This window comes from Chiloscyllium punctatum, chromosome 41, assembly GCF_047496795.1.
Source record: "Chiloscyllium punctatum isolate Juve2018m chromosome 41, sChiPun1.3, whole genome shotgun sequence".
In the NCBI taxonomy this organism is placed as follows: domain Eukaryota; kingdom Metazoa; phylum Chordata; class Chondrichthyes; order Orectolobiformes; family Hemiscylliidae; genus Chiloscyllium; species Chiloscyllium punctatum.
Genome location: NC_092779.1, coordinates 64,819,065 through 64,835,059, shown reverse-complemented (window position 1 = coordinate 64,835,059; position 15,995 = coordinate 64,819,065).

Sequence of the window (15,995 nt, the reverse complement as noted above, 5' to 3'; positions counted from 1 at the left end):
TAGTCAGATCGATAACTGTTGGTCCATCTGGTTTCATTTCTTTGAGATTTTGGAGCGATTGGTATAACTGAATGACACGCTAGTCCATTTCAGAGAGCGACTGAGAGTCATCACATTGCTTTGGATCTGGAGTGAGGATACAAGATTACTTCACTGGAGGATAATAGTAAGCCAAATGGTTTTTCTTTTCTGACAATCGGCAAAGATTTCATTCTCATCAGTAGATTCTTAATTCCAGTTTTTTAAAACATTATTGAGTTGAATTTCCACCTTCTGCAGTGGCGGGTTTCGAACCTGGTTCCACAGAACAAGAGCTGATTTTCGGGATTGATAATCTAGCGATAACACCATGAGGCCTACTTGGTGCCATATGTTGTATTCATGTGCTAATTCTTGTGTTGCCCTGTTTTTCTTTCATTGCTTAGGTTTTTCTAGAATCTCATCCTTCATTAAATCCTAATTCAAATACACCGTCATGAATGTCTTCTGGACTGCTCGAATTTCATTCAGTCTATTTTGTTTGCACAGACATTTCAAGGCAGCTGTACATCAGAGAAGAACAGGAAGAGATAATGGGTGATTGTGCACTGTACCTGTCACCGCACCAGCTTATCTGACCAGGCACCTAAAGTATTTATTGTGGATCAGAGAACTGCCGAATTATTATAACACCGATGGAGGTCAGTCAACCCATTGTGGGGTCACAAGCTCTTCAACTGCACAACTGGAGATAGAGAGCGTGTGGAGATAGATGGTGTGAGAGAGAAATAAACCGGGGAATAGAAAGTGAATGGAGATAAACTGGGAGAGGATAGAAAGTGGAGCGACTGACTGAGTGGGAGAGGGAGAGGTGTTAGATGAGAGTGAAGTCAAATAGATCAGAAGGCAGCATGAGGGTAGATAAATACGGACAGACAGAAGTTGGAAGTTTTATTTAGAAATTCCTCTGAACTGCAATCCATTTGTCTGGGTGCCATACCCTGTGACCACTCTGCCAATACTGGCTGTCGTCCCAGATCATTGTTTTCCAATAATATCACAGAGCTATGTTACTAACAGCTGAACAGAACCCAAAATACCGTAGATTCGTTATATGGTGAAGGTGGATTTTTTAAAAAATAAACTGTGCCATGAGCAGCAGGAAATGATAACCCGACCCAACACTCCCACCCCACCTCCAGATACTGGGTGAGAGACTGGGCCCGAGAATCTCACTGAGGGGGATCACTGACAGAGGGGAAATCAGCATCTCCGCTGTGGATCAAATAATGATTGATAGTTTGCACATCACTTTTCCAGTTTTCACATGTACATTTCAATTTATATAACTCAATATCAGGAGTGCATTTTAACAAACTTATCTCTTTATACTTTGCATATTTTGATCTGAAAAGAAAATCATTTTGTCCCTGTATTTTGCATTGCATAAATACATTTCATTAATATTGTCTCTGCTAATTTCTCATTATAGATTTATCCATGAATCTGTTCTTCATATTAGTTATAAAGTGTAACGTTCCAATACTGGTAACTAGGGAACAGCAATGTTCCTCTTCCCAGTTTGAACAGCCATGTCTCCCAGTCCTCTCCATCTTCTGTCTTTTCCCCAATGTCATAATCACAATGTAATTGAAGTCAGTGAATGATACTTCATCACAGTTCCTTAACATTGATAACATCAACACCCACACTTGCCCTCTCTGATTCTGCAAGAACAATCTGAATTGTACTTGTCACGTACAATTCTCTGTTAACATATGCATGCTGTTTGATTGTTATAAACCCACATTGTCTTAGGCACATGTTGCAATCAGATCACGGACGGAAGATTTTCTCTCAATGTTTTACTGATTTTGCAATGACTGATCAGTAATTATAGGATTTATTTCTCCATTTATGAGCAGAGAAGCATGTTTATGTACAGTTAAACCTCTGGCATTACCTCTATATCCAAGGCAGACTGAATGATTACACACAAATAATATGTCATCTCCAACATTCCTCCTTCAGTCACACTCACATCTCACATCCAGAATGCATGTGTTCAAAGTTATTTTGAATTTTAGTAAAACAGTATCACATTGAGAGAGGTTAGCTGGAGCTGTTTGTTCAGCGATTGTGATTATACGAGTCTGCATGGATCCTATGGGACCCCAGAGAGTTTCAGTCTTCTATCAATAATGGAATGTGTTCAATGTGTAATCCCATAGTATGAGCGGGAGCATCATCCACACCAGTAACAGGGATCAGCAGCTTCAAGGAGAGAGGGAGGAGAGGTCAGAATCTGGAAAGAGTACACTGGAGTGTTCCAACAATGGATCAAGATCTGAGAACATTCAAATGTAAATATCCTGCAATGGACAGGAGTTTATTCTCGGGTCTTTTCTGGCTTTCCCAGCCTTGGATATGATTAGCATCGCGGATTGAAGATGTACTGATGGTTATTCAAGCTGGTTACTATCCTATCCTTGCGATCGTTGGTGTTCCTGGTAAGTCACTCGAGCTGTCTAGTGAAACGGTCTGAACTGAATTGATGGTCATGATATGTAAATTTTGAAAAGGTGCCAGTCAATGTTTTCAGTTCCAATCAAAGATTCCATTCCTTACATATTATATCTAGCAAATGATTATTTAAAAATTACGCACCAATATGTGAGGATGAAACAAACTGTTGATTCGTTTTCTCCTGCACGTGTTTACATTTCCATCTCCTCCCCACTCACCATTTCTGCCCAGTCCCACCAACATGACATCCCAGTCTCCTCCTCAGCCTCAGTACAATTCCTGAATATTGTGCTTTTGTTAATCTCCGCATATAGCTGTTTCAAGCCCATTCTTACCATGTGTCCATTGCAAAATAATTGCAGTTGAGATGTTTACATTGTTCTCTGCACAGAATTAGAAAGATGGGAAGACAGTGTATGGTGGTTACGTCACTGGCTCATAGTCTACAGCCCCAAATAATAATCTGTTGATATCAGCCAGCCTCATACCCATTAGAGATGGCAATGGGTCATTCTTCTCTGGTCAGGTCTCTGTGTGACTGCAAACCCACAGCACTGCGTTTTAATCTTTACTGTCCTGTGGACAGCTAACCAGCCACTCAGTTCAAGGTCAACATAACATGCTGGCCTGACCAGGGCTGAATACATCCCGTGAGGGCAGATGAAAAGGAAAGATAACCCCCTTCCTCTGCCTGTATCCCATATTCCTGCAGCTGGATTATATTCAGGTAGGTGGCCACTCACACTTTTAGACGTATTCTTTGTGATTGAGTCTGTCTCCGAGAGTGTTTTCCATCTCGATAGGCACCTCTGGTGCTAGCTTTATTGATGTTGACCTACAGATGTAAGGATGGTTTAAATTCCACGTCAGTGGCTGTGCATTGTACATGAATGGTATCCTGTGTCACATGAAGGAAATAGAGCCGGCTAAGTGAGGGAAAGGAGTTATTGTGATCAACTGTGAGAGCGTTGTTGAGGCAGGGTTTGGGGTATTGTGGACAGATTTTATCTCCTATATATGGAGTGATCTCCTTACCACAGACAGAATGAACAAGAGTCCCACCGGATTAATCCCTGGGATGATGGCACCATGAGGAGTGAGTAAAGCTTGATCTGTAGCGCTGTGAGATAATAAGAGGTGATTGCATTGAACCTTGAGGGGGATGGACAATCACTCCTTATATTCGAAACAGACAATGAGAAGGCGATAAATTCCGTGACTGTTGGTTCATTCAGGATGCATGATTCGGGATAGTTTAAGTACCTGGGAGGACGTTACGCCTACCCAACTTAACCCCCACTCCCCACGACAGTTGACAGAGACAGAGAGGTCCAGGTTTTGAATAAACTCTCCCCACATTAATACAGAGCAGTTAGTGTGTGATCCTGTACTGAATGTCATATTATCCACCATCCTGACAGCAGCCAAAATATCTTCATTCAAAAACAGTCAACTATTTTTGGCCCTGGTGAGACCACAACTGGAGTACTGTGTGCAGTTCTGGTCTCCAAATTTGAGGAAAGACATTCTAGATATTGAGGGAGTGCAACGTAGGTTCACGAGGTCAATTCTGGAATGGCGGGATTACCTGACACTGAAAGACTGGAGCGACTGGGCTTGAATACCCTTGAGTTTAGAAGACTGAGAGGGGATCTGATTGAGACATATAAGATTATTAAAGGATTAGATACTCTGGCGGCAGGAAACATGTTTCCGCTGATGGGTGAGTGCCGAACCAGAGGACACAGTTAAGAATACGGGGTAGGCCATTTAGGACAGAGATGAGTAGAAACTTCTTCAACCAAAGAGTAGTGGCTGTGTGGAATGCTCTGCCCCAGAGGGCAGCGGAGGCCCAGTCTCTGGATTCATTTAAGAAAGAGTTGGATAGAGCTCTCATGGATTGTGGAATGAAGGGTTATGGAGCTAAGGCAGGAACAGGATACTGATTAAGGTTGATCAGCCATGATCATATTGAATGGTGGTGCAGGCTCCTGCTCCTCTTGTCTATTGTCTATTGTCTATTGTCTATTTCCACCAGCTTCTGACCTTCATGAAGAACACGAATCCATATTCTCAGAGATGCAAAAAGACTCCTTAAAGTTTAAACCATAATACTATAAGACATAGGGGCCGAAACTAGGCCAGTTAGCCCATCGAGTCTGCTCCGCCATTTGGTCATTGCTGATAAGTTTCTCAAACCCATTCTCCGACCTTCTCCCCGTAACGCTTGATCCCCTGGATAATCTGAAAAGCTATCCCCTTCTCACATATACTCAATAACCTGGCCCCACAGCCTTCTCTGCAAATAAATTTCAAAGATTCACCATTCCCTGGTTAAAGAAGTTTCTCCTTAGCAACATCCTTTAAGATGTTCCCTTTAAGCTTAGGCTGTGTCCTTGGGTCCTGGTCTCTCATACCAATGGAAACATCTTATGCACTTTCACTCTGTTCAGGTTATTCAGTATTCTGTATGTTTCAATTACAATTCCACTCTTCTTTCTAAACTTTATCAAGTATAGACCCAAAGACTCAAACATTCGCCATACAACAAACTTTTCACTCCTATGACAATTCCCGTGAAAATCTTCTGAACACACTCCAGGGGCAGTATACCTTTCCTGAGATATGGGGCACAACAGTGCGCTCAACACGCCAAATGTAGTCTGACCAAAACTGTATACAGCCTGTTCTTATATTCAATTCCTCCCATAATAAATGCCATCAATAATAAGTGCAATAGCCCTCTTAAATACTGCCTTAACCTACAAGCTTACCTTAACAGAACCCTGCACTAGAACTCCCAAGTCCCTTTGCACTTCACAGTTCTGAATTTTCTCCCCATTTAGAAAATAGACCATGCCTCGATTCTTTGTGACAAAGTGCATGACCTCACACTTTGTGACGTTGGAATCCATTTGCCAACACTTTTTCCTGGTCAATTCCTTCTTCAGCTTCTCTATGCGACCAGTCCATCTGCCTATCTTTGTATCGTCTGCAAACTTAGCCAGAGTGCCCTCAGTTCGATCATCTATATTGTTAACGTAACAAGTAAAAAGTTACGATTCCAACACTGAGCCTTGTGGAACACCTCTTGTCACCAGCTGCCATTCTGAGAAGGACCATTTTATCCCCACTCTCTGTTTTCTGTCAGACAGGCAAGTTCCTATTCATGCCTCTTCCTTGCTTCTAACAACACGGACCCTTATCATACTCAATCATCTCCTGTGTGACACCTTGTCAAAGGCCTTCTTGGCGTCCAGGTGGATAACATCCATTGGCTGTACTTGATTGAGCCTGTTCATTTCTTCTTCAAAGATTTCCAGCAAATTTGTCAGGCATGACCTTCCCTTGATGGAACCATGCTAACTTTGCCGTATTTTACCAAACACTTCCAAGTATTCAGAAATCTCATCCTTCACAATGGATTCCAGGATCTTACCCGACAGAGGTTAAGCTATTCATTGCGGTTTTAAAAGTAATTTTTCCTTACTCCCTGCTATAGCTGACTTCCCTCATCAGTCATGGTTACCTCATTCTCCATGTACTCTGCCTCATTTTACTCGGGGTAAATCTCTGCTGCATCCCGAATTACTCAAAAAGTCTCCTGTCATTGCTGCTCCACTGTCTCTCCTGCTGGGCCCTTCCACTAGTCAGTTCTAACAAATTCCTCTCTCATGTCTCTGTAGTTGCCTTTATTCAGCTTTAATACCGTTACTTCTGAATATAACTTCTCCATCTGAAATTGCAGAGTAAATTCAATCATATTCCGGTAATGCCTCCGATGATTTTCTTCACCTTAAGCTCCCTCATCTAATCTGCCTGCACAAGCTGCTCCAAAAAGCCATCTCATAGACATTCCACAAATTCCTTTCCTTGCAAACCACCATCAGTCTGAATTCACAGCCCACCTCCGTAATGAAATCTCACATGATCACTGTAACTTTGTATTTCCTACACATCTTTCTAGCTCCTGGTGTATCTTGCACCCCAGCTCCTGAGTACTGTTTGGAGGCCTGTACAGAACTCCAACTACTTGTTTTTAACCTTTTTGATTCCTCAATTCAACCGACACAGATTCTACACCATTTTACTTTACATCATTTCTTATTATTGATTTAATTGCATTTCTTACTAATAGGACAGCCCCATTCCCTCTGCCCAACTGCCTATCTTTTTGATAGGATGCATATCCTTGAATATTCAGCTCCCAATCCTGATCCTCTAGCAGCAACGTCTCCGTGATGGCGATCTGCCAATTTGTGTATGAGCCACAAGCTTATTCCTTATACTGCATGCATTCCGATATAACAGTTCAGCCCTGTAGTAACCATCCCTCTTCTCATCGTCATTTGTTTGTCCTGAGTGTTTGAAGTTTGATTGCGAACACTTTCCATACTCTGCGTCTGTGCTGAAGATTTGAATAATTTAGAGTTTTAGAGTCATCGAGGTGTACAGAATGGAAACAGACCGTTCTGTCCAATCTGTCCATGCCGATCAGATATTGCTAATCCAGTCCCAACTGCCAGTACCCGGTCCATATCCCTCCGAACCCTTCCTCTTCATACACCCATCTAAATGCCTCTTAAAATTTGCAATTGTAGCAGCCTCCACCACATCCTCAGACCGCTTATGCCATGCACGTACCACCCTCTGCATGAAAACGTTGACCCTTAGGTCTCTTTTATATCTTTCCCCTCTCACCCTCAATCTCTGCCCTCTAGTTCTGGACTCCCTGATCCCAGGGAAATGACTTTGTCTGTTTATCATATCCATACCCCTCATAATTTTGTAAATCTCTAAAAGGTCACTCCTCAGCCTCCGACGCTCCAGGGAAAGCAGCCTCAGCCTGCTCAGCCTCTCCCTGTAGCTCAAATCCTCCGAACATGGCAACATCCTTGTAATTTTTTTCTGAACCCTTTCACGTTTCACAACATCTTTCTGATACGAAGGACATCAGAATTGCATGCAATATTCCAACAGTGGCCGAACCAATGTCCTGCACAGCCGCAACATGACCTCCCAACTCCTGTACTCAATACTGTGACCCACAAAGGAAAGCATACCAAACTCCTGCTTCTTGAGATCTGCAGTCTTACCCGCTCCTTTAATTCGGGTTTTCTAATTTTCCCTATAACTGACACCACCCCACCCCCATTTAGCTTCATGCCCAGTCTACAGCCCTAGTTATGCGATTTGCTTGGACTCTGGTCCCAACACGGTTCAGATGAAGACCGTCCGATCAGAACAGTGCGCTCCTTCCCCAGTATCTGGTGACAATGTCCCATGATACAAACCCATTTCTCCCACACCAAACTTTGAACCACGCATTTTCCTGCTGACCCTGTGCTAATTAGCTCATGGCTCAGGCCGTAATCCAGAGATTATTTCCTTTTTGATTCTGTTTTCTAATTTAGCTCCGAGCTCTTCGTATCCCTTAGCAGAACCTCTGTCCTAGTTTTATCTCTGTCGTTGGTACCGACACAAACCATGACCAATGGATCTTTACCCTCGCACTCGAAGTTCTCCTGCAGCCCAGATGAGATATCCCTTACCCAAACCCCAGTCGGTAACGCCGCATTCAGGACTCTCAATCCAGGTCACAGAGAACAGTGTCTATGCCACTAACTATACTATCACCAGTTACATGAACATTTCTCTTCTCTTGCCCCACTTGAAAGCTTTCCTCAACTCGGTGCTGTGGCCAATCAGCTCATCCTCCCTGCAGTCCCCATCCCATCCACACAGGGAACAAAACTCTTGAACCTGTTAGACCCACAGGGGCAGAGGCTCCAGTAATTCTCCGTCCTGGATCCCTTTAATGCCTCACTCATAGATAATCTCTCTGCTTTCGTACCACTGGCTGAATTTGAGTCAGTTGATCTAAGGAGTGTCTCTTGAATCACAGCATCCAGGGAACTCTCCCCCTCCCTGATGCCTCGGAATGTTTGAAACTCAAACTCCAGCTCACCGACTCAGAACCAGAGTTGTTCTTGCATGCGACATTTACTCCAGACATGGTCACTGGGAACCACAGTGGGGTCGACCACTCCCACATCATGGAGAAACAACACATCACCCGACCCTCCATCCTTATTTTATTTATCTACTATTGAATTGTTCCTCTGCAATTTTATTTGTTTATGTACATCTGCTTATGCAAGTTGTAACCAATAAATTAACATGTTTCAATTTAACACAGATTCAAAGTTAACACACTGCCTATTAGCAAATGAGATCACATCCTCCCTTTGTCAAACCTGCTCATTATCTTCTAATAGAATTGTGACAGACCTGTCAGCGGGACCACTCCTTGATGAAGCCATGCTGACTCAGCCCTATTTTACCATGTACCTCCAAGTACTCTGCAATGTCATTGCTAGCAATGCACTCTCAATCCCTAATAACGGCCGATGCCCGGCTATACTGCCCTATTTTTTCCTGTATTTTGCCTTTCTTCCTTTTTACACAGAGATGTTAAATTGTCCATTTTCCAGTTCACTGGGACTCTGTCTGATGATAGTTATTCCTGAACAGTCGCGACCAATGGTTTCACAGTCTCCTCCGCTAATTCCTTCAGAGCTTTAGCTGTTATCCTTCCAGTCTGTGTGATTTATCCATTTTCAATCATTGCAGCTTCCCCAGTAACTTCTCCTCAGCGCTGATCACTACATCCATTCCTCACCCTTGACTCGCTTTAAGTTCTGGAATGTTCATAGTATCTACCATTGTGAGGATTGACAGAAAGTCAGGTCATTCTCCAATTCTTTGTTTTCCATTTCTCTACAGCCATCCTCAATTTTTGGTTGTCCAATGTTCACTCTCCCCTTTTATATATCTTAAGAAAACTCCAGCAAGCTCCTTTTCTAAAGCAAGCTAGCTTACATGTTTCGTGTTCGTCACTTTATTGCTTCTTGAATTGTCCTCTGCTGCTGTATAAAGGCTTCCCAATCTTAGGTAGGCTGCGTGAGAGCATTCCTGTTAACTAACTGTCGAAAATATACTAATGTAACTGTCCAAACCCTGTTGTCCATCATTGGATAGCGTGGTGACACAACACTGCTGCCTCACAGTGCTAGGGACTCGGGTTCAATTCCAATCTCTGGACCCTGTCTTTCTGGAGATTTTGCAATCTCTGCATTGGGACAATTGCCTCTTTTCTCTCTCCACAGTATGTTCCTGTGTTTGTTTCAGGTTTCTGCCATCTACAGTATATTTGCATGTGTTTGATGGAGAATTGCTGCAAATATGACGGGATTATTGTAAAAGTGGCTCTGGTCCTCAGGCTTCCTGAGTGCTTGGGAATCTTGCCCAGCTACTTATGTGAGTGCATGTCCCTGATTACCTACTCTGTCTCTCTCAGTCCCTGAGGCCATCCGTCACTGCATGCAGCCTTTCATTGAGCCACCCTGGGATTCCCCACACCCCATCGCTTGGCACTGGATGCTCCCTATGCAGTGAGCGCACAAAGACACTGGGCACTTTCTGACGCGCTAGGGATCCAGGGTAAAGACCCAGCCATTAAAAGGAACAGAATCACTAAAATCCAATTGAACAGCAAAGCAGAGTAAACAGGCTGACTGGCAGCCATTTGTTATGATATTTTGAGGTCTTTTGGACTAATTTCTGTTTATCCTCGTCCATGAATAATTAGATGCTCCATAAGTATATCTTGTCACACAGGTTTGGTGGAGGTGACAGATATCAGATCTTATGATCATTACGAGTGATTTGTTGGGCTCCACGTTCCTGGTTAATGAGATCACACTTAAGTTTTTATTGTCAAGTCTATCCATTTTAAAGTAAAGGTCTTGCTGGAGTTGTGCTGAAAGCATATTTGAATGTTGGGGAGACTAGATTATGCCACGTGCCAGTGAGGTTACGAATAGGAAGGTAGTAAAGTTAAAAACATGGCCAAAGAGCTGGTAGGGTCGGCAGCACTTCCAATATGTGGATCATTGGGATTCCCGGGTCGGTAGGATAGACACATGAAGGACGGGATGCAGCTGAACTGGCAGGAATCACCGATATGTGGGTCATTGGCAATCCTAGGTCAGTATGAAATACACAAGAGGGACGGGATGGACGTGAACCGGCAGCAATCTCCTGGCCGGCAGGTTTGCTATTGTCACTCAGGAGGGTTTAAACTAGTGTGGTGGTGGTGGGGGGAGGGAGGGGGGAGCCAGAGCAGTATGTCCACAAGCACAGTGACTGAAGAGCAGTTGGAGACTAATCCCAGTACAGCTAAGACCAACAACAAACTGGCAGAGGGGAGTGAACACAATGGGACTGGAAGTCTGAAGTATGCTGATTTTAATGTGAGCAGTGTGACAGGCAAGACAGATGAATATATATAACCATGATACAAATATTACAGAGATTTGGTTGAGAGAGGGATCAGAAAACTATCAATCCAATGGGTCCAGAGCGAGTTGAAGAGTGTGCCGTGAGAGGCTGGAGACGGTTGTTTGAAGCAAAATAATTACCCAGCAGTTTATTGGAATTGGACAGTGTGGGATGCAATGTAAAGATTGAAATGACAGGGAGGAAACTGAAATTGTCTGTTTACAATATTTTCTGCTTTACTGACAGTCCTTTGTAATCTCCTGTTCCCAGAGAATAGACGAGGAGGAATTTACATCAGGGAAACTCAAACCAAATATCAGGTCAGGATCTGATGGAGTTTGGCTGAAGTTTATTTATTTCAATGCAAGAATTGTTATGTGTAAGGACGATGAACTGGGAGCCTGAATCCATACATGGGACTATAATGTTGCGGCTTTACAGAGACTTGGTTGAGAGAGGGAAAGGACTGGCCGTTCAAAGTATCCAGGGTTTCATTGGTTTCGGCGAGATAGAGAAGAAGCTAAAAGAGGTGGACGAGTTGTTTTACTGATCAGGGAGAATGCTGCATCTGCACGTGAACAGGACATACAGGAGGGACCATCCACTGCAGCAATATGGGTCAAGCTCAAAAATAAGATGGATACAAGCACTGCGTTACTATAATCTCTCCAACAGCCACGACAGGATTGAGGAACAGATATGTATGTCGATTAAGGAAAGGTGTATTAAAAACAGAGTGGTCATAGTGAGTGACTTTAATATCCCCAATAATGACTGGAAGTCCATTAGAGCAAGGGGTTTAGACGGGGCAAAATTTGTTAACTGCAGAAGTATGTGGATAGTCCAACGGGAGGAAGAACCATACTGGACCTCATATTGGCTAATGAGCCTGGCCAGGTGACTGACCTTTCAGTGGGACATAATTTTAGAAACAGTGGTCACAGTTCCTTTAGATTTAAGATAGCTATGAACATGGATATGTCAGGACTTGTGCGAATCTATTGAGTTGGCGGAAGGCAAATTACGTCAGCATCAGGCAGAGCTAGGACGTGTCAATTGGGAGGAGCTGCTATCAGGCAAATCCAGTTTTGTAAGAGGGAACTGCTTGTTAAATCCTGACAGCAAAATCATCTCGTGTACGTTCTCCCAACTGCTCGAATTTCTATCTTTTTTTCGAACAGATATTTCAAGGCCGCTGCATATCAGACAACAGGAAGGAGATAAAGGATGATTCTGCACTGTGTCCTTCGCAGTATCAGTTTGTCTCTCCAGGCACCTGAAGTCTTTATTGTGGGTCAGAGAACTTCAGAATGGATAGAGCACTGAAGGAGGCCATTTAGCCCATTGTACACCGACGAGCTGTCCAAAAGCACAATTTGTCAACAGAGAGAACAGAATGTGAGTGTGTCTGTGTGTGTGTGTGCGTGTCAGAGAGAAAAATTAACAGAGAAAAAAGGAAGTGAAGAGAGAGAAAAGGAATGGAGAGAAAATGGAGCGACAGAGTGAGTGGGAACAAGGGGTATCAGACGAGTGTGAAGTTATATCAGAAGACAGCATGAGGAGAAATACACAGAAATTTCATTTAGAAACTCCCACAGACTGCAAACCCTTTGTCTGGTCCGTACTCTGTGAGCACTATGCTGTCATCCCAAATCATTTATCGCCAATAATATCACAGAACCGGGTTGCTGACCCTGAACAGGATCCAAAAGAACAATAGATTAGTTCCAGGGAGAAGGTGAATTAATTTAAATATTCTGTGCCAACAGGAACTTGTAGTTCCTCTAGACATGGTGTGAGAGACAGGGCGAGAGATTCTCAATGAGGGGGATCACTGACAGGGGGGAGGTCAGCATCTCAGCTGTGGGTCAAATAATGACTGATAAAGGTTGAAAACCTCGTCCATGGTTTTTAAATTCTCATTTCAATTCATATATCTCCACATCGTAAGTGTATTTTAACAATCTTGCATCTTTGTAGATTTCATGTTTTGGTATGTACAGAAAAGCTTGTTTTTTGTCCCTTTATTTTGTGTTGGGACCAGAGTCCGATTGAATCCTAACTCAGGCTCTAGACAGAGGTCTAAACTGATTAGGAGAGTGTTTGTCTTGGCAGGGTGGGGGGTCCGTTATAGGGTTTAATTAGAAAAGAGGAGGTAAGAGTACAGAGCTCAGGAGAGGTTATTAAAATCTCCAGCACAGAAGCAAATAAGACAGAGTGTATGGAAAGTGTAAGCAATCAGACTTCAAGCACACCGGACAAACAAATAACAATGAGAAGAGGAACCGTTAATACAAGATTGAAGGGGTTATGTCTGAATGCACGCAGTATAAGGAATAGAGTAAATGAGCTTGTGGCACAGATTGGAATTGGTAGGTATGACGTGTAGGGCATCACAGAGAAGTGGTTGCAAGGGGATCAGGATATTCAAGGACATATATCCTGTCGAAAAGATAGGTAGCAGAGGGAGTGGGTTTACATTATTAATAAGAAATGAAATTAAATCAATAGTAAGAAAGGAAGTAAAGTCAGATGGTGTAGAATCTGCGTGGGTAGAAGTGAGGAATCACAAAAATAAGACAACCACAGTTGGAGACTTGCACAGGCCTCCAAAGATTAGTCAGGAGCTGGGGTACAAGATACACCAGGAGATAGAAAAGATCTGTAGGAAAGACAAAGTTACAGTGATCATAGGGAGATTTCAATATGCAAGTGGAATGGGAAACCAGGTTGGGAGTGGATCGCAAGAAAAGGAATTTGAGGAATGTCTATGGGGTGGCTTTTTGGAGCATCATGTGGTGGAGCCCACTCGGGAACAGATGACACTGGATTTAATTATGAAGGCTAGATAAGGCAGTTTAAGGTGAAGGAAAACTTCAGAAGTAGTGATCAGAACATTGTCGAATTTATTTTGCAATTTGAGAGAGAAGGTAGAATCAGAGTTAACAATATTTCAGCTGAATAAAGGCAGCTGGAGGGGCATAAGGGAGAAGCTGGGTAGAATTGACCGGGACAGGGGTCTAGCAGGAAAGACAGGGGAGTGGCAATGGCAGGTGATTCCAAGATTAATTCAGGAGTCACTGTAGAGATTCATGCTGAGTAATAGAGGTACGGTACAGGGAGGATGAGGCAACCAGGGCTGACAAGGCAAGTCATGGATTGCATATAAGCAAAAGAGCAAGCATATAATGCGGTGAAGGGCCAAGGAAAATTGGAGAATTGGGGCCAACAGAAAGCAAGAAAAAATAAATAAGGTGGGAGAAGATTAAATATGGGGGTAAGCTAACCAGTAATATAAAGGAAATTGTAAGAGATTCTTTAGATATATAAAATGCAAAAGAGTGACAAAAGTGAATATGTACCACTGGAAAATGATGCTGGAAAGACAGTAGTGGGAAACAAAGAGATTGTTGAGGAATTTTGCATCAGCCTTCACGGTGGAATACACGAGTAATTTCCCAAGTATTCAAGATAGAGAGAGTATAGTCCTGAATATGGTGGCCATCACCAAGAAGAACATGCTAGAATACGGAATGGCCTGAATGTGGATAACTCACCTGGACCAGATGGACTACACGCTAGCCTTGAACGGGAGATAGCTGAAGAGTTAGTGCAAGTGTAAGTGGTAATCTTTCTGGAATGACTAAACTCAGGAAAAGGCCAAATGGCTGTATAATTGCGAGCATGACACCCCGTTTATTAAGGGAGTTAGGCACAAGATGGAAAACTGCAGACTGATGAGCAGAATGCTTGGTTGTGGGTAACATCATGGATTTAATCGTGAAGGATGGGATTTCTGGATATTTGGAGGTCTTTGGTAAAATAGAACAGAGTCAGCATGGTTTCCTCAAAGGGAGGACATGCCAGACAAACCGGCTAGAATACTTCGAGAGAGTAATGAGCAGATTAGATCAAGGAGAACCAGAAAAAGTGGTGTTCCACAAGACTCAGTGTTGGGACCACAACTTTTCACTTTGTGCATTCATTCTCAATATGAAGGAACTGAGGGCATTCTGGCTAAGCTTTCAAACAGTGCAAGGATAGATAGAGGGACAGGTAGCATTGAAGAGGTGGTTCGGCTGCAGGAGGGTGCTCGAGCGCATCTCCTTAACTTCCCACAGCTCCGCCCTTGAACTCCACCCTTCCAACTACAACAAGTTAGAAATTCTCTGATGCTTGCCATCCATCCCACCAACATCAGGATACAACGCATCATGCTCCGCCTTTTCTGCCACCAACAGTCAGACCCCACCAACAGAGATATACTTCCCTCCCTACCCCTATCATCATACTGCTGAGGCCATTCCCTCACAAACTCCCTCGATAGGTCCACGCAACCCCACCGAGCCACCTTCCCCTCCCGACACCTTCCCTTGCCACTATAACAGGTATGAAACCTGTGCCAACACCTCCCTTCTCACCTCCACCCAAGGCCCCAAAGCATCCTTCCACATCAGGCAGAGAACATCCTGTCCATCCAAATATCTCATCTCGTCTGTCCATTGCTCCTTGTCTCCTCTACGTTGGCGAGACAGGACGTCAACTTGCAGAACAGTTCAGGGAACACTCTCGGATACACAAACCCAACAACCCCACTGCCCTGTGGCTGAATACTTCAACTCCTCCTCCCACTCCGCCAAGGTCTTGCAAGTTCTTTGCCTCCTCCACTGCCAAATTCTAGCCACCTGACGTCTGAAGGGAGAACGCATCATCTTCTGCCTTGGGACGCTCCCAACACACGATATCAAGGACAATTTCGCCAGTTTCCTCATCTCCACTCCCTCCACCTTATCCCAGATTAAACCCTCCAACTTTTCACCGCCCTCTTGAACTGTCCTAGCTGTCCATCTTCCTTCCCATCTATCCACTCCACCTTCCACTCTGGCCTATTACTATCACCACCAACCATCATCTAGTAATCGCCTTCCAAGCTACATTCCTCCCAGCCCCAGCCCCTCCCATTTATCTCTCTGCCCCTCCCTGCCCACCCCACATTCCTGATGAAGTCTTTATGCCTGCAACGTTGAATGTCCTGCTCCTCGGATGCTGACTGACAGGCTGTGCTTTTCTATGGCCACAATTTTTGACTCTGATCTCCAGCATCTGCGGTCCTCACTTTCACCTGTTGAAGGATTTTCACAGTTTTG